General features: G+C 41.7%; 1 protein-coding gene across 1 annotated transcript in view; it reads left to right on the forward strand.

Moving 5' to 3' along the window:
- The window catches only part of snx29 (sorting nexin 29), a 477274-nt gene that overhangs the window by 264816 nt on the left and 197208 nt on the right, over positions 1–15250 (forward strand). The gene's annotated exons all lie outside the window — the stretch shown is intronic.

Raw genomic sequence — 15250 nt, forward strand, 5'->3', positions numbered from 1 at the left:
TTGTGAGTTTATTAGAAATTTGAAATCTCTCATTTCTAGAACTATTTTGACTTGTCATTCAAAGTACCTTTGGCGAGAAGTCCAGCTTTGAGTAATTTGTGGCTTGGTCTTTACAAGCTTTTCACGCGTGGATTTAGGAAGTTTATCTCATTCTTCCTGTCATATCCTCACAGATTCTGTTAGATTGGATGGGAGGTGCCTGTGAGCTGCCATCTTCAGGTCTCTCCATGCACGTTCTCTTTGGCTTAAGACTGGGCTTTGACACACAGAAACGTCTCCAGTGTCGTTTCCGCCAGTGTGCTTCAGGTCATTGAACCATCGCCCCAGTCTGAAGTGACGTGAACTCTGGAGCAGGTTTTCTTCAAGGACCGACCTCTCTGTATTTGTCAGCTTTCATCCTTCCCTCAATTCCCACCAGTCTTCCTGTCTCTCCTGCTAAGAAGCACCCCCATAGTGTAATGCTCCCACCACCATGCTGACACTGTGGAGATGGTTTTAGGTCTTTCAATGAGCGGTGCCTGGGCTTCCCCAGGGTGCTTGGAGTTCTTCCCAAAGAGTTCCATTTTTGTTTCGTCAGACCAAAGAGTCTTTTTCTCATGGTGTCAGCCTGGTTCACCACTTTTGGATGAGCTGTTGTTGCTCCTCGATGCCAACACTTAGAGTTGATTGTGGCAGATCTAGCAGAGCAGAAATTCCAAATACTAAGTTGTGGCAACCAATGGCAGTGCCACGTTTAATGTCACTGAGCTCTTCGGGATGACCCCATGTTTGTCAACAGAGAAACACCTGACTTTATGCACCTGTTAATGATGAAACACCTGAACGCGTCCACATAGCGCATCTTAGTTCGCAGTAGTCTGGCACAGCCCTTGTCAGGGAACGCTGACGGGCATTACAATACAATACAATTTATTTTTGTATAGCTCAAAATCACACAGAAGTGCCGCAATGGACTTAAACAGACCCTGCCTCTTGACAGCCCCCCCAGCCTTGACTCTCTAAGAAGATATGGAAAAACTCCCAAAAAAAAAAACCTTGCAGGGAAAAAAATGGAAGAAACCGTGGGAAAGGCAGTTCAAAGAGAGACCCCTTTCCAGGTAGGTTGGGCGTGCAGTGGGTGTCTCAAAGAAGGAGGTCAATATAATACAATACACAGAACAGAACACAAGTCATCCTCAATACAGTATAAAAATAAAAATTTTAGAAGTACGTAGCAGAGTTTAACAGTAGATGATATCCCATAATATGATTTGGATATGTTTAGAGTCCTGGAGACCTCATTTATCAAGCTGCCTCCCCCATTTGGCAATTCCACGGCTGAAACAGCGCTGGGCCAGCCAATCCGATGAAAGGACCCCTCTTTCCCACGATTTCTGCGATCCTCCATCATAGATGACTTTACCTTAGGCAGGCAAAACAACTTGGCAGGTTGGCCGTGGCACCAAATGCCACATTTGAGTACCGAGAAGAGAAACAGAATGGGTGAGGGTTAGCATCCAATTATAACTATCATGTTACTTATGTTTTAGTGCTCATGACTAACAACAGAGATGCAGTCTGTACAGTTAATCAGCAGCTCTAGTCAGGGTGTGCTAAACTGAAGTCGTGAGTCTTCAGCCGGGATTTGAAAGCTGAGACTGAAGGGGCATCTCTTATAGTAGCAGGCAGACCACTCCACAGTTTAGGGGCCTCCTGTAACTAAGAGCTCAACCTCCCATTGTTATTGTATTAATCCTTGGAATCCTAAGCAGACCGGCATCTTGAGATCTTAATGTGCGCTCAGGTTTGCAAGTCATGATAAGTTCAGACAAGTAAGCCGAACCTCGGCCATTTAATGCTTTATATGTTAAAAGGAGGATTTTGAAATCTGCCCTAAACTTAACCAGGAGCCAGTGTAAGGATTTAAGTCCTGGAGTTATGTGTTCGAATTTTCTAGTTCTTGTAATAATTCTTGCAGCCGCATTTTGGATTAACTGGAGGCTGTATAAAGAACAGTTTGAACATCCAGTGAACACCGCATTGCAGTAGTCAATCCTACTAGAAATAAATGCATGAATTAATTTCTCAGAATCCTGTTTATTTAGAAAGCGTCTTAATTTCCTAACATTTTTAAGATGGAACAAACCTGATTTGGACAACTTTGTAATATGTGCTTTAAGTGACATGCTAGAGTCAAAGGTAACTGTGAGATTGGCTTCATGCATTTGAGAACTTTGAATGCCTCCCTGCAGTTTGTTTGAACGTGTTAAGTAAATTACTGACTCTCTAAGATTTCATTGCTAGTCAGGGAGTGTCTTGGAGAGGACATCCTGAAGTGTGAATTTGGGGGGGATCATCCCCAATGATTCAGACCACCCACCACTATTCTGCAGAGTGGCTTTACCAAGAGAGACTGCACAGTATGTCATCTTGACAGTGCCCCCCAAAAGAGCATTTTTGTGTTTGCTTCCTTCTCATTCTTAACAATAGACTCCGACTTTCAAAGTGTGCCTTGTTTTAAACAAGCAGACGATGATAGATGGCCCCGATTTTTGCAGCAGCATAAGCTGTTAATCCGTTCTAGGTGTGATAGCAGGAGCGATTTCTCTGTATCTTCCATCTTGCATTACAATGTCCCACACCTAATTAACCCCTTTACAAGATTTAAAAGTACCTCCGATCTCTCTCTGTATTTGCTTTATAATCCCACAAAAATAGAATCAAAATGATAGGATTGTTTCCTCCAGAGTTTTGATTGATTTTAAAGGAGAAAAAAAGTAATCCAGATTAAAAGAAAAAAAGGCTTCAGAAGTACAAGTAAATTATTTTGAGTCTTTTATATTTTAATTTCCATAAATTAACATTGACTTGAGGAGAGATGTAAATGTGTGTGACTGATACCAGACTTAATTCCCGCTTCCGAGTACTTATCTGCGTATAATTCCTGGTGTCTGTCTTGAAAAATTTGGCAGGACGTGGAGCCAGTTGATGTCCCTGTTTATCTCGGCCGCTCTGAGGATTATGATTTTAGTCTAAGGAATTTATTTATTTCTCATCCCAAAAAAAAAAATAAAGGCAAGTGAAAGTTTAAAGTTATTATTAAAAAAAAGGTGACTGTTGATATTCTGTAACTGTGGAAGGGGAGCAGAGTAAGGGTCTGTGCCGGCTGTGTATGCCAACCATACACATAAATAAAACACAAGCCCCACAGGAACACCCGTCAGTGCCAGTTCGTGCCGTTTGGTGTGTAAAGGGCTACACGCTGATTTTAAACGTGAACTGCAAATTGTTGTAGCCGAGGCCTAGGAGAGTTTTAAGCTGATATCTGATTACACAACTTCTAGTTGGAGCCGCTGTCAAACTTGACGAATATGTCAGATAAGACCAGTGGCTCTCAATGCTTGGTCGTCAGAGCCCACCGTCGCTACCAGATTTCATTCTATCCAGTTTCTCAATCAGTCAGTCACTGTAACTGTTAATTGATCTCATTGTTTAATCAGCTGACCCATTTTTCGTCTGTTATTAGTGTCATAAAGTCCGTTGCCAGGTTAAATGGCGACCTCTATTGGCAGAATATTAGAAAACACTTCTAACTTTCCAGTTGAAAGTTCAGGCTTCGTTGCTTTATCTGTTCCTTTGTTTACTTGCTGCATGTTGTGAGAATAGTTTGTCCTTTTCCCATATCACTTGAGCCATTAATGCTGTGCATCCTTGCGGAAAAGTAAGTTTATTATAGATAATTTGATATAAAGAGGTTCCAATGTTTGTTAAACTTACACGTGCAGAGTAGTTAAAATGTGTACTTGTATGTAACGTTGTGACTTCATGCATGTATTTAATTTTGTTTACAGACCACAGCAACAGAAATTAAAGTACTTTCTGAGTTCAGATTGCATATGAAATGATTCCTTACTTCAAGATCATCTGGAAGGGGGAGCGCATCTGATCGTGTCTACTGCCGTTCAGACTTTATCTCACCCGCATTTCCTATACCAGCCTGCCGTGCTGCGGCTAGCCCTCATTTTCAATTAGAAAATTAAAGTAATGTAAGATTTTACACTTAATTAAGACATATTTTCCTTTGTTCTGTGTCTTTAAATGCTTATTTTCTATTCACTTTTCTGTGGAGTTTTCTTTGTAAAAATCTCCCTAAGCTCAAGGCAAGATACGCTACACTCTCAGTTGAGTCTTACTGTACTGTAGGTTGTCCTGGCTTTCCCCTCCCAAAGCTAGCAGTCACGTTAAGACAAAAATTGGCAGCAATTGCATTGCAGTATCCAAAGATCAAAAATATATATGTATGTATTAACTGATTGTCTATATACAGTGCATCCAGAAAGTATTCACAGCACATCACTTTTTCACATTTTGTTACGTTACAGCCTTATTCCAAAATGGATTCAATTCATTTTTTTCCTCAGAATTCTACACACAACACCCCATAATGACAACGTGAAAAAAGTTTACTTGAGGTTTTTGCAAATTTAATAAAAAATAAAAATAACTGAGAAATCCCATGTACATAAGTATTCACAGCCTTTGCTCAATACTTTGTCGATGCACCTTTGGCAGCAATTACAGCCGCAAGTCTTTTTGAATATGATGCCACAAGCTTGGCACACCTATCCTTGGCCAGTTTCACCCATTCCTCTTTGCAGCACCTCTCAAGCTCCATCAGGTTGGATGGGAAGCATCGGTGCACAGCCATTTTAAGATCTCTCCAGAGATGTTCAATCAGATTCAAGTCTGGGCTCTGGCTGGGCCACTCAAGAACATTCACAGAGTTGTCCTGAAGCCATTCCTTTGATATCTTGGCTGTGTGCTTAGGGTCGTTGTCCTGCTGAAAGATGAACCGTCGCCCCAGTCTGTATTCAAGAGCGCTCTGGAGCAGGTTTTCATCCAGGATGTCTCTGTACATTGCTGCAGTCATCTTTCCCTTTATCCTGACTAGTCTCCCAGTTCCCCACAGCATGATGCTGCCATCACCATGCTTCACTGTAGGGATGGTGCCAGGTTTCCTCCAAACGTGTCGCCTGGCATTCACACCAAAGAGTTCAATCTTTGTCTCATCAGACCAGAGAATTTTCTTTCTCATGGTCTGAGAGTTCTTCAGGTGTCTTTTGGCAAACTCCAGGTAGGCTGCCATGTGCCTTTTACTAAGGAGTGGCTTCCGTCTGGCCACTCTACCATACAGGCCTGATTGGTGGATTGCTGCAGAGATGGTTGTCCTTCTGGAAGGTTCTCCTCTCTCCACAGAGGACCTCTGGGGCTCTGACAGAGTGACCATCGGGTTCTTGGTCACCTCCCTGTCTAAGGCCCTTCTTTCCCGATCGCTCAGTTTAGATGGCTGGCCAGCTCTAGGTCCTCTCCTCTAGTCCTGGTGGTTTCGAACTTCTTCCACTTATGGATGATGGAGGCCACTGTGCTCATTGGGACCTTCAAAGCAGCAGAAATGTTTCTGTAACCTTCCTCAGATTTGTGCCTCGAGACAATCCTGTCTTGGAGGTCTACAGTCAATTTCTTTGACTTCATGCTTGGTTTGTGCTCTGACATGAACTGTCCAACTGTGGGACCTTCTATAGACAGGTGTGTGCCTTTCCAAATCATGTCCAGTCAACTGAATTTACCACAGGTGGACTCCAATGAAGCTGCAGAAACATCTCAAGGATGATCAGGGGAAACAGGATGCACTGGAGCTCAATTTGGAGCTTCATGGCAAAGGCTGTGAATACTTATGTACATGTGTTGTCTCAATTTTTTTTATTTTTAATAAATTTGCAAAAATCTCAAGTAAACTTTTTTCACGTTGTCATTATGGGGTGTTGTGTGTAGAATTCTGAGGAAAAAAATGAATTGAATCCATTTTGGAATAAGGCTGTAACATAACAAAATGTGGAAAAAGTGATGTGCTGGGAATACTTTCTGGATGCACTGTACAGCCTCCCCAAATAACATAGAGAGTCATTCAAGTAAACTTTCCATTCTGTATACTGAGTTTACACAGAGCACAGACTGTAAAACATTACATTCTTTATCGGCCAACAATGTTCGCAAAATCCTGCTGAGAACGCCACTGTAATAATGAGACAAAGAGAGATTAGAAATCTTTGGGGCACCACGAGGGCCAACCCAGTATATTCAAGTACTACGCTTGGTATAAAACTATGAAACACATCAAAATGATGAGAGTCTCTGTCAGACTGATTTCAAGATGATGTTGCTTCTGGAGATTAAGGTCCTGGGCAGGAAGAGTTAAGTCCAGGCGGGCAGAAACGGGAAATGACGTCACATGTGCTATGATTGAGCTCTTTGAGTAGTGAGAAAAGCGCTATATAAATGCAAAGAATTATTATTATTATTATGGTTGTCAATCTGCAGGTCTGCAGAGAGAGGAAGAGAAAAGGCACTAGTTGACAGCGCCCTCTGGCTTTCTGGAGGAATAGATCAATTATCTGAGCCCTTAAACTCTCCCTTTATTTGCCCTTGTGTGACAATAATATGCCCTTATAGAATATATGTGGCAGAGCTACAGCTTTCTTAATTGTATCTGAAAACAGACGATTACGGTTGAACTGAGCAGACACATGCACAAATGACTGAAGAGAGCAGCTACTTCAGTGTTATCCACTTGTGTACTTATTGGTAAATAATTGTTAGGTTGTAAATAACAAAGAAAATTGGAAATAATGGCTTGCTTAACTGAGGTAAGGCACCCTATTAAGAGTAGAAACGGATTGGGACAAAAACCTGCAGCCGCAGGGGACCCTCCAGGACTAAACATTGAGAACCACTTGAGTAGTCAACTAGAAATCCCAGGGTATGTCAAATCAGACGACTGCCAATTGAGTTTTCGGCACAGTTTCACTTTTCCAATTACGTGCTGCCTGACGGGGGTCTATGTCCGTGCGAATGCTTTAGGGGTACAGCCTTTGACCCCAACTCCCCCCCCAATTATGTTTCAGTATCTAAAATATGCGACGTCTGGCAGTTGGGTCTCTCATCTATTTGTGAGGGACCAAAACATCCGCATTCCTCATTCCTTGTTGCTGCGGTGAATTCAGACCCCATCACTTTCTGCACACTTTATTGTGATGTAGATTTCATTTTAAATGGATACATTTGCCATTTTTGTCCAGCAATTTACACTCAACAGCTCATAATGACCAACCAAATAAGTGTTTCCAGAAAGGTTTGCAAATTTATTAAAAAATCAAAAGCTGAATTCTCACATTCCTAGAAGTATTTGGACCCTTTGATGCGACCCTCCAAATTGTGGTCAGGTGCCTCCTGGTTTGGTTTCATTCTTCTTGAGACATGTCAAGAACCCGACTGGAGTCCACGTATGACAAACTGGATTGACTGGACATCATTTAAAATGGCACACGTGTATTGAAGGTTGCACAATTCATACTGTATGTCAGCACAAAAACCAAGCCATGAAATCCAAGGAAGTCTCTGTAGATCTCCACGATTAAATTGTGGTGTAGCACGGATCACGACAAGAGGATTAAACTATTAAAGATTTGAGTGTTCCCAGGAGCCTCACAAATTGTGAAATTAAGGAAGTTTGGAATCACCAGGAGTCTTCCTAGAGCTGCCCATCCTGCCAAATTGAGTAACTGGGCAGAAGAAGGAGGTGACGAGGAACCCAGTGTTCACTCCATCAGAGTTTTTGAAGTCCTCTGCTGAGGTGGATGAACCTGTCAGTGGGCAACCATCTCAGTGGCACTCCCTCAATCAGGTGTTTGTGATAGAGTGGCTGGACCAAAGCCAAGTATAAAGGACTCTGAGGGCATGAAGAAAAAAGATTTGCTGCTCTAATGAGATAAAAATTGGATTCTTTGGGCAGGACTTCATGCACCTTGTCTGACAAAACCAGGCACCACTCATCATCTGACTAATGCCATCCTTGTGGTGAAGCATGGAGGTGGCAGGAAAAGGGACAGCGAAGGGTGAATGTAGCCAAATACAGAGAGGTCCTTGGGGAAAAGAAAAAAAAAAACACGTCACAGTGGGCCAACGGTTCAATGACCCAAAAAATATAGCCAAGACAGCCCTGGAGTGGCCTCAGGACAAGTCTGAGTGACCAGCCAAAGCCTTAGAACTGGAGAGGAGAGACCTGAAGATGGCAGTCCACAGACGCACCCCATCCAATCTAGCGGTGTTTGAGAGGGGAAACACGGGTTCAGTGTCCCAAATTCAGGTATGCGATGCTTGTAGAGACCTACCACAAAGACCCAAAGGTGGAATTGCTGCCAAAGGGTATTCTATAAAGTACTAAAATAAGGGTCCAAATACTTCTAGAATGGAGGGATTTCAGTTTTTGATTTTTGAAAAATTTGCAAATGTGTTTTCATTTTTTCATAATGGATTTTTGAGTGTAGATTGATGAGCAAATGTTTCCAGGCAAAATTAAATTAAATCTCCAACACAAAGTGAAGGGGTTTTATTCCACCATATACAGTGGAACCTCGGTTCACGAACGTCTCGTTACACGTACAAATCGGTTTACGACCAAAACGTTTGCCATACTTTTGCCTTGGTTCATGACCACATACTCGGTACACGAACATGGCAGTTTCCCTTTCGGTTTGTGCGCGCCGATGATTTCCGCACGTGTTGCATTGTTCTCGGTCAGACGTGCGTGCTCGCACATGCATGCGTGCTTTCGCTGTGAACTCTTTGTGCTGTGCTTCATTTCCCTTCTGTTTCATACACGCCGATTACTGTATTTAAGCACATGTTCAACCTCTCCCTGTTCATTGTTCTCAGTCAGACGTGCGTGCTTTACCTGTGAACTCTTTGTGCTCTACAGTATTTTGTGTGCTTTTGCAGTTAACCATGGCTTCTAAGCAAGTGAAGAGTGGTGAGAAGAAAGTTTTGCAGAAAATTGAAATCTAAGTAAAGAAAAAAATTATTGAAAAGTATGAGTGTGGCGTTCGTGTTACTGATCTTGCCGCCGAGTACAAGAAGTCAAAATCTACGATTTCAACTATTCTAAAGCAGAAAGAATCTATTAAAGCAGCCGATGTTGCAAAAGGAGTTACAGTGTTAACCAAGCAGAGGTGGAAAGTGCTGGAAGAGGTGGAAAAATTGTTGCTAGTGTCGCTGAACAAGAAGCAACTTGCAGGGGATAGCGTAAGCGAGGCGATGTTATGCGAGAAAGCCAGGAAGATTCATGGCGATTTGCTGCAAAACTATCCTTCTACAAGTGGCGAAAGTGAGGAATTTAAAGGCAGTAGAAGATGGTTTGAAAAGTGGCATTCATAGTGTGGTAAGGCATGGAGAGGCTGCTAGTTCCAACGCTGAAGCTGCGAAAGAATTCGTGAAAAATTTCACAAAATTAGTGGAGGACGAAGGCTACATCCCACAACAAGTCTTCAACTGCGACGAGACCAGATTGTTCTCCTCCTCACTTCATGCCAGAACTCGACTCATGCAAGGTTAGTTTTCTTGGTGGTTTATGGTTTTTCAAATGTTCATTTTTCGGTTCGTAGCGTGAATTGTTGCAATGTTACTTTTCTCATTTTTCAAATGTTCCTTTTTTTCCCCCTGTGCTTAAAACTCATTTAAAAAGAGTGTTTACAGCGATCGGGTTGTAATGCTATTAGCGTGAACTCCTGCAATGTTACTTTCTTCGTTGCTAATGGTTGGCTTTTAAAAAAAGTTTGGATTTGTTCAAATGTTCCTTTTTTTCCCTGTGCTTAAAACTCAAAAAAAAAAAATAATGTTTACAGCGATCGGGTCATAAGGCTACAGTATAGCGCCAACTCTTGCAATGTTAGTTATCTCTGTTGTTCAAGGTTTTCTCCATGCTATTCAATGTTTTTACATTTAGTTTACTATTACACTGTGCATTTTATGGTTTAATTAACTACATTTGTGCTTAAAAACTTAAAAAATATATATTTACATACGGTTCGTATGGTCTGGAACGGATTAATTGTATTTACATACAATCCTATGGGGGGAATTGCTTCGGTTTACGACCAGAGTTTTGGAACGAATTATGGTTGCGACCCGAGGTTCCACTGTATATTTAGTTACTTTTATCTTTGAATACGTCTCCGTTCAAACTGAATTTGTGGTCCTCTATATATTATAATAATCAACTGAACATTTGGTTTACACCCAGTGCAGTGCAGATTTTATTGTTAAGATATTTTTTTTTTTAAGTTAATCAGTGAATGAGAAGGGGGATTAAGTACTGAATGCGTTTGTATCCAAAAGGGTGAGATTTTATTTTAGTATGTAAAAGCCGCATTCCACCCATAATACTTCTACTAAAAAAAAAGAAACTTTGTTTAATTTTGCTTACTGGTAGATGAAGAAGCAGAACTTGGTGCTTTTGAATTATTGCATTGGAGACTCTGACAGAAGTCTGGAGAACTCGGGGTCCGGTAGGCTTGAGATACAAGGGGTATGTTGAAAGGCAAAGAGGGCTGCGTGTTACAGGAGTCTTTGTGATATCCAGTGTGCCGCACACACACGTGTAAACAGTAGTGTTCACTTTATTTTCCTAAAGTGTCTTCACTGAGTCCAAGTCCAGTAGTAAGTTTAGCCCCCACAGATCAATTTTTCCTCCGGTTTTTTGTTTATTTCAAGGTGTTTTCTTAATGGCGACCTTTTCATAATTAATGTCACACATTTTAGCAGTTATCTAAAAAAAAAAAAAATAAAGTGAAAATGACCTGCAATAAACAATTATAGAATTTTGTTTTTCAGTGACTCAGTTCTTCATAGATAAAAGTTCAAGCTGACACCCTCAGAATCCTATGAGATCTTGTAAAATACCAACTTAGTCATTACCTGTCACCTTCCCATTCATGTAAGGTTTTCTAACAAAAGTCTATATTTAGGTTCTTCTTTCTAGCTTCTGCCCATCGTGCTGAGCACACTGTGTATTCACAAATAATTATTTCCCTAAAGAAGACTCACCTGCAACGCATTGTCTAACTGAGGCTGCTCACCTTCTGGGCAGCTTTTTTGTTTTTTTCACATTATGGTTATGCAATGGAAAGTTTTGTTAAAAGCATTCCAGTCGTGTGATCTGCTCCCTGTATGTGACTTTAAGGATCCTTATATATAAAATACTAGCTGTGTAAACCCATGCCGTATTAAGCCCGGGCTCCTAGAAACTATTGAAATCATCAGAAGAAAAATTGAAATGCAGAGTCGGCGGTTTCGTTTTACGGACGTACTCCTCTCCCCCTCTTGTCTATCCGCAGTTAAGCGAGAGTCTCTCTCCGCGGGGGTTTCGTTTTGCCGATGCGCTCGCCTTGCTTGTGTGTCAGCGGCTCAGCGAGTTTGTCTTTCGTCGGTAGTTTCACTTTGGCGATAGGAGTCGCTTTCTTTCAGCTTCATACTGTAGCCTCGTACTTCTTTCTTCTTCCAACTCGTTAACTTGGAGCCACCTTGCCGGCTCTTTGAGCTTCATGCTGTAGCCTCGCACTTCCAGGACGGATGGACAGACAGACAGATTCACACATAGACATTTTTATATATATATATATATATATATATATATATATAATAATTTTTTTTTTTTTTTTTTTAATTTTTAAATAATTTTTTTGCATTTATATAGCGCTTTTCTCACTACTCAAAGCGCTCAGCAATTGCAGGTTAAGGGCCTTGCTTAAGGGCCCAACAGAGCAGAGTCCCTAATGGCATTGACGGGATTCGAACCGGCAACCTTCCGATTGCCAGTGCAGATCTCTAGCCTCAGAGCCACCACTCCGCCCTTATATATATATATAAGAAGATTAACTGCGATGGATTGGCAAGACAAAAGCACATATCTGAGTACAACTTGTTAAAAGCTGTGTAGTAAATGGCGCTGAAATTAAGTGCTGCAAAGACTCAGTCCACAGAGCTTCTTCCGTAAACAGCTGCCCCCAATTCCTACAGTCCATAGGGTAAAAGATACTGGACAAAAGACTTGACACTGTGAGAACATAAAAAGATCAAATTGTTGTTATCCATTCAGAAGGTCAGTGGGCACTAGGTAACTGAAGCTTAATAATTAATTTGTACATTGTAAAGAGTCCCGCTGCCAGAGTAGACAAACAGACAGACACGTAGACCACCATAGCTGCTGGGCTCCACACATTTGACAAGTGTCCACTACAATATCTTTGTGTTATTTTACCTATTGTACCACCCTATGATATAACAACAGCAAATCGAGTTTAGATACGCATTGCGGTTTCTGGGCATGCTACATGTGAAGTGCTGTGCCTATTCTGTCATGACATGTTTGCATTTTCAATTAGTTATTCATTTAGACGTTCAGTTAGAAGGTGGATGCTGGACAGCCTCGTCGTGCTTCAGTGATGTCGTTAGGCAGATCTGCCGATTTTGGGTGTTTTGAGTACTGAAATCTGCTCCTTCTGCGTCTCTTCTTTATCCGATCTCATAACGGCAGTCCTTTTGACAGAGTGTGACGCAATTTCTTATAAATTACCTGATCAGCCCAAAATACTCTTCAACATTTCCCCAATGCGGGTGGTCGTATGAAATGCTCCAAAAGCACCGCCATCACACCCATGAAGAAGTCGTCCCCCATCTCTTGCCTCAATGTCTATGGCCCTATGGCGCTGGCATCGTTCATCATGAAGTGCATCAAGAGGCTCGTCTTGGGCCACATGAAAGCTGGATTTCTCCTCCATCCCATGACCTTTCTCCAGTTTGTCAATTGCCCGACCCCTGAGGATACCATCATTTCTTCTTCTTGTGGTCCTGTCCCATCTGGGCAAAAAATACTTAAGCTAGAATGCTTTTCATAGACTTGAGCTCAGCACCCAACACCATCATCTCTCTCAGGAGCTCATAGTGTAGAGAAGTTGAGTTGAATCGGTTGCAACACTTCCCTATGTACCCGGATCTTGGACTTCCTGACAGAGAGACCTCCAGTAGCTGCCATTGGAAACACCATCTCCAGTAAAGTGTCGTTGTTGTCGTGGTAATCCTTCCTAACAGCCACTGGGATAACGTGACTCATGACGTCTTCCGGAGCACCTTCGTATAAAGGTCGACTCTTAAGGGTTCTGGAGCATCCGAAATTAGGATTCTCTTTTCTGACTGACTTACTGGTTTTTTGAACACATATTTTTTTCTGCCATTAGACTTTGATTTTTGGGTTAGCGTTATTAGTTTTTATTTTTGGACGATTGGTTGGCTGTCCTTTGACATTGACCTCTGCCTTCTTTTTGACTGCGTCTTTTCTCTCAATCCAATTTTCAGAATTTTGCCTTGTCTCGCCCCATGTCAGTACACCATCAAGGATTTGTTTTTGTTTGTTTTCTTTTTTTAACAGTTCCAATTAGGTGGCTTACATTTGCATCGATTGTCTTCATTTGAGGTTACTTTCCTGGATTGCAGTTTTATTTGAGCCCTGCAGCACATCTTTTAATGGGGTTGGTGTAAAAGTGGCAATGCCTGATCTCCTCTTTCTCGACCCTTGGCCGCTTTACTGTGTCTGCTCCACTTAATTGCTTGCTCAGGGTACGTACGCCTGTGGATTCTTAACTTTGCTACCATGGCGGTTGCTAAGCTGTCCTGCCAGGTATCCAATAGGTGTCCATGCTTTTGAGAGAATGCTGGATATTCAGTGCAGCATTGTGACCTTCCTTTCATTCTTAGCTCTCATCCTGATTTTGTTCATTTGCAAGAATTGTGCACCGAAACTGATTATAATAATAAATAATAAGGGTCTAGTAAGCTGTTTCTAAAGTATAGCAGTTTAAATTAACTTCATTTTTGATCTGTAGAGTCGTTGTGGGCCCTTCTCCTAATCTGTAATTTCTAACTCTTAACCTCTTTGTGTTTTTCTGGAGACAGAAATTTTCATTTCAGCAATATGCTAAAGTATAATGCCTCGTCTTATATTGCTCTGCAAAACAAAATATTGATGAAGTTATTCAACATTGGGTTATGGGATCAATCAGCAGCTTTACTCAGGAATAAGAAGTGAATTATAGAAAGTACTGTCTTAAGCCATAGCTATTACATTTAAAGGAAAGGCTTAGGTCAGTTAGACAGAATTAATATTTAAAGATGGCAGAATTAAAAAGTAAGTATAATGAAAAGCATTACAGAGCCACCGGGGCACCTAGTATTCATGCACAGCATCCTCATTATGGGAATACTTCACCAAAAGAAAAATCATTTTTTAATGTGTTACTTACTCTATGAAGTTAGCAGTGATGGCCAAGAAAAAATGTTAACGTTTTCATGCAAAATGGAGACAACACAGTTTCTCATATAAGAGGGGTGTGTGCTGAAAAACAGTAGACAATATGAAAACGTCCATGAAAAAATTCTCAAGTTATTATTTGTGTCACATAATCCACATGTCAGGTCATCCCGTCATCGTTTGCGCACAAAGGCCCAGACACATGTATTTGCACTAAAATATTGAAAAAAGAAACCACTTCTCATAAATGGAAATGGAATGCACGTAGCCATGGCCAAGCATTTGAATTGAAGACCCGCCTCCCCCCTTCATTCATTGGTTAGCAGTTTGTCCAGCACCAGCTTATTCATTGGCTAGCACTGTGCTTTTTGTGATATCGGCAACAGCGTGCACTGAGGGACATGAAAAGCCAAAGATTAAAAGGTAAAGAAAAGCAGAGGATGTGCATATCCAAGATGCTTCGACTAGCTGAACGTCAGTTCATCACGAAATAAGTCAATAAGCTAAATAAAAGGGAAGGCTCAGTTACAGGATGCAGAAATGTATCAATAAAATGCGACTGGGGCTCCTGTATGCGCCTCGCTGGGACTGGCACTGCCAAGTCAGAAGTTTTCTTTCTTTTTAATTTTTCCTTCCTTTTTTAGTCATTCTGGTATGTGTTCAGATGTATGTCTGTGTGTGTGCTGTATATTTATTTATCTGTTTACCAGCCATCCCCTGCGGCTTCACCCGCATATTAGTGAAACAGGACAGCAAAGAGGGCCCCGCCCGGCTCTCTACCCCTGACGTCACGCTTCCCCCTCCCCTTGGCCCACAGCCCCGTCTCGGATTAGCGCGAATATATCGCTCCTGCAAACAAACTATGATTCTTAGCGCAATGAGGGAAGTCGCAAAATCAACCGGAATGTTCAAACAAATTATAGAAAAAGATCTAATTCCGTTAACTAGTTCTCTCGTTCGCTAACTAAGAGGAGTTAAGGTTACACCCCTAGACAGACGCGTGAGTGAGGAGGGGCGCCCCCCCCCCACCACCCGATGAGTCTCTCTCGGATTCGCACTAATAAATCGGTAAGG

The sequence above is a fragment of the Erpetoichthys calabaricus genome, chromosome 11, assembly GCF_900747795.2.
Source record: "Erpetoichthys calabaricus chromosome 11, fErpCal1.3, whole genome shotgun sequence".
NCBI classification, from domain to species: Eukaryota; Metazoa; Chordata; class Cladistia; order Polypteriformes; family Polypteridae; genus Erpetoichthys; species Erpetoichthys calabaricus.